At 42.7% G+C, this 9,787-nt stretch overlaps 1 long non-coding RNA gene across 1 annotated transcript; it reads left to right on the top strand.

The window, feature by feature from the left end:
• Positions 1-637: 637 nt before the first annotated feature.
• On the top strand, positions 638-8,951 carry LOC311429496. Its single transcript, XR_014688274.1, has 4 exons — positions 638-745; positions 949-1,331; positions 3,210-3,291; positions 8,332-8,951. It is a non-coding gene; the product is annotated as an uncharacterized lncRNA (long non-coding RNA).
• Positions 8,952-9,787: the final 836 nt, after the last annotated feature.

The raw sequence follows: 9,787 nt of genomic DNA, 5'->3' as shown, positions 1-9,787 counted from the left end.
TACCTTGCCTAGGAAACTCCCTCGCGTAACAAAAACAACAACAACAATAATAACAAAGAATCCAAAGAATTTCTATATTAAAAAAGTGGCTCTGGCTAGGTCCCTGGTCACTAGGTACAGGTCTGAGTCTGTTTTCCTTGGAAATTGGGAGGAATGCTAAACGCCTCGTCTACCAGCGAGTAAATTGTGTGCGGAGCTCTAGGCACGGCTCCCAAGTTGCCCTTTCACCCCTTCACTTTATATGTTCCTCTTATTAAGGAGAAAAATGTTTCAATATGTTGGAATTTGGGGCAAAGCCGGGAAGGAGAGAAAGAGAATAGAGAGTGGAAGGACATTTTCCAAATAGTTTTGGTAACCCTTCTGAGGGTTACATTTAAAATTGATGTCGTACGAAAATCCCTGGAAGTTTCTCCCCCACGTTAGTGCAAAATATTATCTGCTAACCCTTCCGAGATGGCAATGTGCACCAGAAGCGTGACACCGCTGAGAAAAAGTATTCCTGACTTGAAGATGGTTTTCCTTCTCCTCCCTAAATGTGTTAGTATTTGATAACTATTGTTAAGTAGCTAAAAGGGTCTGCAGCTTTCGGCTTGAAGAGAGAAAGGCTGAATTCTTGATCTTGAGAGAATAGGCTTGAGACAATTTCATTTCACTTATCCAGCCATGTGCATCTGCGAGCTCGGTGGATGTGGTCTGTAGTATTTTCAGTTTTGCTTCAGAGGGAAACGGGTTAACTATTTTCAAGGTAAGAGTCAGAAAAGAATCCCAAAGTAAGGAACGATGATTTTAAAACGGATATTTGAAACTTCCTTATTTTAAAAGGGGATTTAAAGTAGCACTTGAGCTCCACTCAGCGTCTCTTTTCGGCTTGACTCCTCAGCAATATTTTTTTAAGAAAGTTGTGAATTTTTTTTCTTTCTCTTTTTTTTTTTTTTTCCTTCTTTAAAGTTGCGAGTAGCGCCAGACAGGCTCACTGGGCGAAGATGTCACATAGCCGTGATTAATCTGAGGGAGCAGCTGAAATATTGATAAGGGGAAAACGGAAATCAAATGAAAAGTAGAGGGCACAGAAGAGAGGGAAAGGAAAGCACGTCCTGGAGCTGCGAGCACTGCAGAAGCCCCCTGAGGAAATGCCTGGTTGATGCAGCCTGTCTGGATGGGCTGGGAATTTTAACTTCAGCGCTGCTTTGGATCTAACAAGTTTAATCTCTCCTTTGCAAAACTGCAGCGGCAGGGTAGTAATCCACAGCTGGTGGGGAGTTTTATTTTTGGTCTCAACCTGGATCTTTACAAACTGGTCTGCCACTGGTTGAGGGGAAAGGGTAAAAAAGGTGAGTCATTTAAATCCTAGTAATAAGAAGAAGCGAGAGGTGAATCTAAAAGTGCTTTGAGGCCCTTTTATATTTCGGCTGATGCTGGCTGGGCAATGTGATTGATAAATAATCCACAGCAGACTTCTTAAGGCTGGTTCCAAATATGCAGATGTATTTATTTATATGAACATGTGTAATTATAAGAGGGAGGTAAGCGGGGGTGGGGGAACGCTAATCAGGGGCAAAGAGGGGAGCAGGGGAACTCGATATGTGAATCCTTGACCCTAGAAAATTTACTGACTAAGGAAAATTACCTTGTCCCTCAACTCTATCTACCCCCACCCCCCATTGCAAGTTCAGAAGCAAAAGAAACTGGAATGTGTTAGGAAGGAGGACGACAAAAAAAAAAAACAAAAAAAAAAAAAAAAAAAAAACACACTACTTATCAGAAACACATTGTCGATTTTATAATCAGTTGCCCTTCTGTGCCAGCTGGCCGCCTAATAAATGCTTTAAAAAACAATAAAAGGGGCATACGTGCAGATAGAGAACTTTTATTTTCCAGAGTTGTTGGGCTGTTTTTGTGTGTGCGCGTGTTTTTTTTTCTTCCCCCTTCCTTTCTCTGTGCTTGTAACTCACAGATGTTTCATAGCAAGGCACCGGCGGGCACGGGGACGCTTCCCCGGCTGCCGGGCACAGCCGGCGGAGCAGCGGGGCCGCGGCACGGGCAGAGCAGAGCCAGGCCCCCGCAGCGTGTCCCGAGCACTGCGAGGCGTGCTGACCGCTCCTGCGCAGCTTCACGCGTGGTTCTGATCCTGTAGCATAACGCCGGTAGTAAACTGGGGATAAATTCGTGTCTTCTCCCCCACACGCCCCGGGAAAACGGGAGCGTCAGAGCAGCAGCACTAACGAGCTGCATACTAAGGGGGAGGGCGTGCTTTTAAACGATGCACTAATTGCAGTAAGCTAATCGTTTTCGGGCGCTTTCCAAGGGGACTACAGATCCTGAGAGAAGCGGGTAGAAAAAAACAGTTGTCAGACCTGTTAGTGACTACAGATTTATTTTCCCACACACCATTAAGTTTCTCACAATTGTTGTTAATCTCTGCATCTCTGTCGTGGTGACTTGGGGGGCCGGGGGAGAGGCAAAAAACCTGTTCATCGGGAGATCATCAAGTCTTATAAATACAGAAAAACAGATGCACCTCGTTGATGCAAGCCTGAGATAAAGCTCCGCTGCGTTTGAGGAACGGCACTATCCAAAACAGAAAGGCTGAGATTGACAACCCTGGGCTTTTTATTGCTATTTGGAATGATACTTCCGTTTGCTATTTTTTAAATTTATTGTTTAATTATTATTGGTGAGAAAGGTTCTTTAAATCAATAGAGGCCGGCAGGCTAATGGCTCGGAATGGTTTCAATGAGTCACGAAAGGCAACTGCCCTTCATTTAGCCAAGTGAAACCCTTGGATACAAGTCAATAGGGTTAACTAGTCTCGACATGAAAACATGAGTATTTCAGCTGGCTTTTAATTGTTGGCTAAGAAATTCAGTTAATCAAATGTCAAACGTTTCCCTCTGTTCTCGTCAAAAGTGAAGAAGGCTCTTTTCCTGAGGGGGTGAAAAACCCAAATGCAAAAACAAACAAACTGTTGTTAAAACGCAGAAATAAAACCCTTCTTTATGAAGACCTGTATATTACTTAACGTTTAGTTACTGTGGTGGACGTTTTTTCTGTGCCCTTTCTTTAAAGGGTACGCATAAATACCTGATGACTTTTCTTTAAATTTTATTATTTATTATTATTTAATTGTTTATTATTTTTAAAACGTTTTGTTTTTGCTATACTTAATATTTATATATATGTATGTGATTTTATTTTTCTTTTAATTTCAGGTCAAGTTTAAGACCTTTAAAGATATCTGTTAAACAAGTAAGGATGTTTCAGACTGTGCCAGACACTTCGTCTTACGTCAAGGTAAGACATGACAGCATCTTTAAACAGGTAATGTCAAAAATTACAATCCTTAAAAATTTGTAGTAGTTTGTATTAGTTGAAAGTCTCATTCCCGTTCTCACTGAACTTAGCAGGAAAAAAAAAAAAAAAAATCTTTTACCTTCTGTGGGAGAGGGGTTAGTGTCTGAAGTATCACAGTTATAGTTCTCGAAATATGCAGGGCTGAGTCAAAAGTTGAATCATCAGGAAGTAACAATATGTTAAAGTGGTCTTGCCTTTTATAAATTATTGATGCTTGGTTTGGTGGATTATACTATAACTACTATTATAGTAAGAGTGTCCTGAATTTCATTATAGTAGTGGTTTCTTACTCTGAAGCCAATATGATAGCAGCAGCGTGCTACCAATATCATATCATAGTGGTTTCTTAATTTGGTTTCCAATTTTCTGATTTCCTAGATACCATTTAGTTTTGAACCAAAGCTAAATTTAATTTAATATCTGTCTATTCCTCTGCTGCGCCAGCCACTGAATTCAATATGCAAGATGATATGAAATGTTCTGGTTTTGAAAGGTACATTTCTAAATGGATTTAGAGGGGGGAAATATTTAATGATCTGAAGTAAAACATCTCTTTCAGTTACTGAAGAAATGAATTGTCACAACACTTTGTAATTCTGGCATTTCTTCCACAATATTACTTATGTTTTTCCTTGAGCAATTCTTCCATACCATTCAGTAGGCAAATTGACTTCAATTGGTTTTACTGGTGATGGCTAATGTCAGATACTACTAGATGTTGCACTCTGAATAGCTGATCATCTATGTACATTTTCTTAATTAAAAAGTGAATCTTAGAATGTATTTCAGTGTGCCGCTTCTGCCTCTTTCATAAGATTAAAACAAATTCCAAAGAAGAATTGGCACAGCCTTGTCCCTTTATAACTCAATCGAGTACTATATTATATTTGACATCATATAGTTTTTTTTCCACAACAGTTCCCAAGAATGTAAATAAACCAAGCCTGGGACATCTGGGTTACACGTTTAAGGCAAACCCTGCATGCAACAGCACTTAGAGAAAATCTAAAACACAAGCCTCTTCTCTCACAGGCTGAAGAAACACAGAAGGGTGTTAACTAGAGCTGGGTGGATAATTTGTAATGAATAATTTATTACAGGAATTCTCTCTCCCTCTCTCTCTCTCTCTCCCTTTCCCTTAGTCAATGATCCATGCGCCAATTGTGATTTTCATGTACCTACACATTATTGGAAGTGATTCCCTGAATGATTTCTGTATATATTCCCTAGGCCACAGATCATTTTGTGGGCAGTTTGTTAGAGGTATTAGTATTGGAAATGCAGCTTGGTGGGAGGGCTCCCAGGTCAAGTGGAATTACTTGTATTCCCCAATTGGGTGAACTTGTGGAGCTCTCTGGACCAGGTTTCTATAGGGAATTTTACTGGGAATGGTCAAGATTCCAGGTTCAGTTAATATTCCCCCAAATCACACTCATAGCTCAGTGTTTCAAGGAATGTTGATGATTTAATTTTGTTTATTAAATTCATGTAGCTTTGTACAAGATTCCAGAAGAACATAAACTCTGTGGAAAAGAAATGAAATTAAAGTCTCATGAAAGCAAATTCACTAAAAGTTCATGTAAAGAAATAAGTTAAGTAGTCTGTGCCTGGCTTTAGCAATAATTTCTCTTTGGAGTTCCTATGTGTGGGAAATGATCTTAGATGTGCTCTGTTTACAATGAAGACATGAAGGCTCTTTGACATCCTATATTATGGTATCATTGCCTTTTGTTGTGAGGCTAGATCCAGCTGCTGTTACAGTTAGTAGCAAGATTCCTTTTGAATTAAGTGGAACCAAGATGCAGGCCTAAATAATTTAACATTCCAATGGGATTGAGTGAGTCAGTCCGTAACTGTGTCAGGATAGCCTTCTCATTAAGTATAATCCTCCAGGCAAAGTGCTTGGACAAAGTTCTCTTCATGTAAGTATGTGTTTTATCTACCAGTAAGAACTTGTACGGCTGGACATACATGCAGCATTTCAGCAAGTGGAGGGATAAGTGAACAGTGTGATGCTGAGCTCTCTGCCTTTTATTACAACCCTTCGTCATCAGCTGCCATTATTTTGGGCAGGGGCCTTGTCTTTGGCATTTTGCCTGTAAAGCTTCATTCACACCAATGTCAATGGGGAAATTACTTGTTCCTCTGCTTAAAAAACTCAGCAGGATTTTGACAGAAGTCTCTTAGGACTGATCCAAAGTTCTCTGAAGACAAAGGAGATACCTCCCACAGACTTAGAGTTTCAAGTCGGGCAGTTCAATACCAGTGGTGCAAAAAGGTACTTTAAGGTCAGCGAAGTTGTTCTTAAAGGTTAGGAGATGCTTAAATACAGGAGAATTGGAGCCTTAAAAAACACAGGTCAGGTCAATCTTTGGCTCCTCTGAATTTGGTGACAGTTTCCACAGATGCCAGGGCACACAGAGCAATTCTGTGACTGGCTTACTTACTTGCAGAAGAGACAGGACTGCCTAATGATTGAGGCAGACAGTCAGGAAACACGGGTACAGATACAACCCTGCTGGGGTGGGCTTGGTGTTCCTGGGCAAGGCACTCCAACTCTTTGTTCCTCAATTCCTCCATCTTTAAAGTGTGGATGAAAGTGCTGTGCAAGAAGGAGGCACTGTTCAGTTTTTAGACAGCATCTGCCTTCTCTTTCCTGCTTCCCCTCACTCATCTTTGACAACTTGACAAGTCACGGTGAGCAAAAAGTTTAAAAAGTGAGAGATTAAGTTCCAAATCCTTCTCTTTTTCCATTTTTTTTTTTTTTCATGTTATTCCATCTACTGAGGGGGAAAAAAATTTTGCTTGTCTCATGGGAGGTAGGGACTCAGTATTTATTTATGACTTCCATGGAATCCCAGCTCATGACATGGTACCTCCATCCTGCAGAAGAAAATCACAACTGGGAGCAGTGTCTTGTATAAAATGTCTTTAACAAGTGTATAACACATACATATAAGTGTTATGTTTATTCCATGCCTTGTGCAGAAGAAAGCCTCCTCTCTGTGTGTTGCAGATGAGAGGGGGTTGCTAGCAGGGTGTTCTCCAGAAGGCCTAGGAAGAACAGATCTACTGTCGTACCCCTGAGGTACAAAACAGCCTATGACTACCATCAGGTCACAATTTTTCTCACCATGGTTTTTAAAATGCAGAAGTGTGAGGTAGGACAAAGATGCTGGAGGAGGAGGAGGTTCTGGATTTTAAAATGGTTTAACACGGATGGTTTGTGTTGAGTCATACTGGCAATGTTCAGCTTGCCAGTGTTGTAACCTTGATTTACGTCATAGGACATGTGGGTCTGCATCTACAGCACTGCCAAAAGATCCTATATAACTTCATGACAGCACTACTCATTCTCTCTTGTACCCCTTCTTGTATGGGCCTTAACACAATAAGGGAGTAGAAAATCATAAGTATAAAATTATTTATGATCATTTATGATTACTCATTTGTTCTACATCATGGATAAATTGTTTCTGTTCCTAAAAGCCATTCTGGGACTTACTGATCTGCAACTAGTTAATAATCTACAGTATATCAGAGGGTCCTAATCTCATCTAAACATGAGTATTTGACTTTAGAGAATGAAACATGTAATATAATTGAGAAATTAAATTTTGAAAGACAGCACTGGAATCCTGACTGCAAGGGTATGGAAAGAGTTAGGACTATAAGCAAAGCAACATGACCTCTGCATGCTGCATTTTTAATTACCACTGCCACAAGCTACTCTGGGCCACAGCAGTCTTGACTCTCCTCCTGTGCTGCTGCCTGTGCTTTAATACGTGAGTAAAGACAGTGCAAGAATAATCTGGGGAGTCTTATTCTTTCGCTTTTCTTTTGCTCTTGGGCGACATCCAAACCCTTCTCCCCTCCTGGCATGGATAAGTCACTGCCTCTGCTCCTGGTGCCCCAGCGCTCAGTGCACAGGTTCCTGCCAGGCGCCACCCGTGGGGACAGGGAAAGGCAAAGAAGTCATAGAAGAGGGCATTAGGGGTCCCTCCTCTTCTTGAATGTCTGCAAATTGTTGCTGGGGTGCAGGAATCCCCCTTCTCGCCCTCTTCACCTGAAAGACTCCCCCTTCCCCTGAGCTATCGCATCAGCGCCTCCTGCTTTTGTGCTCTCCTTTCCAGCCTTCCCCTTCCAAGGTGAACCTTGCTAGGGGTGATTTTCCCTGGGGTGTCCTGCATTAAAACACTGGATTCCCTTTGGCTGACCTGTGCAGAATATGGTCTTCGGGCAGACCTCTCAACGGGAACGAAGACGGTCTTTTGTCCAGCCTCTCAGAGATGGGAAGAAGGAACCATCATGCAAGCGCAGGACTTCTCGCTTTAAAAATGGATTTCATGCAGACATAATGTTTGTGGTACCATACAAAGAAGCATATTCACGAAGGCAAAATGGTCTGGGTGGCTGGAAACAATATTTGGTTTGTTCTTGCTTTCCCTCTGCCTGGAAGTTTACAGAAGCCCCAACGATTTTTATTATTTTTTTTTTTTTCTTGAAGGATAAAACAGCATGATTTTCTTTGGAGAGGGCAATGCGAAGGCCACTGACAAACCCTGACACGGCCGTGCTTTCCCTCCTACTGAAACAGTAGCAGCCAGAGGGCTGCTCCGGGCACAGGTTGCAAGGAAAGAATCCCCCAGTATTTCGTGGGTGGATTTCTTTTTTTTTTTTTTCTTTTTTTTTTTTTTCCCCCCCAGCAGAAATCTTGCGGCAGGGAGGATGCCTAATGCCTAACGGAGGGAAAGGCTCTGCAGAGGGACTCGTGCAGGGAATTAGCTGCGTCCCACAGGCACGCGTGGATGCTGGAGAGGCGGCTGCTGGCAGAAATCCGCAGCACACCTTTAAGAACATCTGGAGAGCTGAGCCTCGCGGAATAGGGGAAAGCAGAGACTTGACGGACTGTTTTTTCTTCCAGTTCAGGTAGATTTGTCCCTGCCGAGGGGATCCTTACCCTGCTTCTTTTCTTTGCAGTTCCAGCTTGACGTCCAGCCTGAGGCTGCGGTCAGCTCTTAAGTCTTGCTCACCCCGAGTGATGATTAATCCGCACATACACCGAATCGTTCTCCTTTTTTGAGGCAGAAACGCCGTTAAGTTGTTAGACTTTAGCAAGTCTTTGATTAATGCGTCCTGACAACTCGCTACTTAAGGATTTAGCTCTAGTTTGCACCCACCTCTCTGCTTTAAAGGGAAAAAAAACCCTTCCATTTCCCGGTGCCTGGCAAATCCTGCCCGACTTTTACCCGTGGTGAAGGCAAGCCCTGCGTGGGCAGGACTGGCATTGTTTCTTCCCCTCTTTGCCCTCAAGACACGATTGGATTGAAGTCGAAACGTCGTTTCTCCTGGAAATGTAGCACGTTGCTCCTTTCTAAAACAAACCAGGCTGTCGGGCTCAGGGGACAAGATTTTACACTCGGTGACTCCCGCCCCGCCAGACACCAGCATTCAAGCAGCCGCCCCCCCTCCAGCTCTGTGACCTCCTAATGGCTCCATTCTTTCACAATTTGCAGCAAAACGCTCCCCACCGATATGCTGGGTCCGGTGGATTTTGTATTCTAGCCTTTCGCGTGCTTTCCCAACCTTGTGTTTAGAAATAATGGGGAGGTGTGGAGGGGAAAGGGGAGCAAAACGGGAAGAAAAAGAAAGTGAATGCTAAGGGGGAAAAATGCTTTAAATCTTTCCTGCAAATCTCCAAATATATGAAGTCTGAGGAACAAATTCAAAGCAGGCACGGACGCCTGAAGAGAAGTTAGAGAGAAATATTCTGTTCCATTCAAGCGCATCAAGGGTCTAGCTGAAGTCTTGTTTGGCTAAGGTCAGACGAGACTGGGTTCTCCAATAAAAATAAATCTCAAATTAATTATGGCCTCAAGCGAGGGGCCAGACGTTTGGAGCTAGTGCACTGCCGTCTGTTTTTTTGGCCTTCAGTATTTTTGTTTTTTTGTGCTTAGCTTTTCAATAATTGCGGGATGGGGGAGGAAGGGAGGGCGGGGGCTGTTTTACTGGGACATGGAGCTCAAATAAAACTAGCCAGGACACTGCTTACCCACTCTACGCGTAATTGCGATGCAGCTTCAAAGCTACTGCATCTTCTCCCCGCTACTTTTAAGACATTATGTTTTACTTAACGCTGATTAGCAGTGAATAACTTTCCGGCGTCAAGTTCCCAAATCCCATGGGCTGTTGCTGTGGACCAAGAGGCAGCAGGGACCCGATCCTTCACTTGTAGGGCTGGAAAACTACTGATTCCTCTTTATTGCTGTAGCTGAGAAGCAGAGGTTTGCCCAATTAGTTTAGTTTAAAGTGGGATTCGTTTCTGGGGATCAAATCCCAGGGCTGTAGTTTGGGCTTTTTGCTTGTAAGAATGTGGGTTTAGAAAATAAACAAAACACGTTGCGTTTTTCATTCTGCAATGCAGTCGGTGCCAGAG

The sequence above is a fragment of the Aythya ferina genome (genome assembly GCF_964211825.1).
Source record: "Aythya ferina genome assembly, contig: HAP1_SCAFFOLD_1234, whole genome shotgun sequence".
NCBI lineage: Eukaryota > Metazoa > Chordata > Aves > Anseriformes > Anatidae > Aythya > Aythya ferina.
The sequence above is the reverse complement of the archived record's forward strand: the minus strand, read 5'-3'. Positions and strand labels throughout refer to the sequence as shown.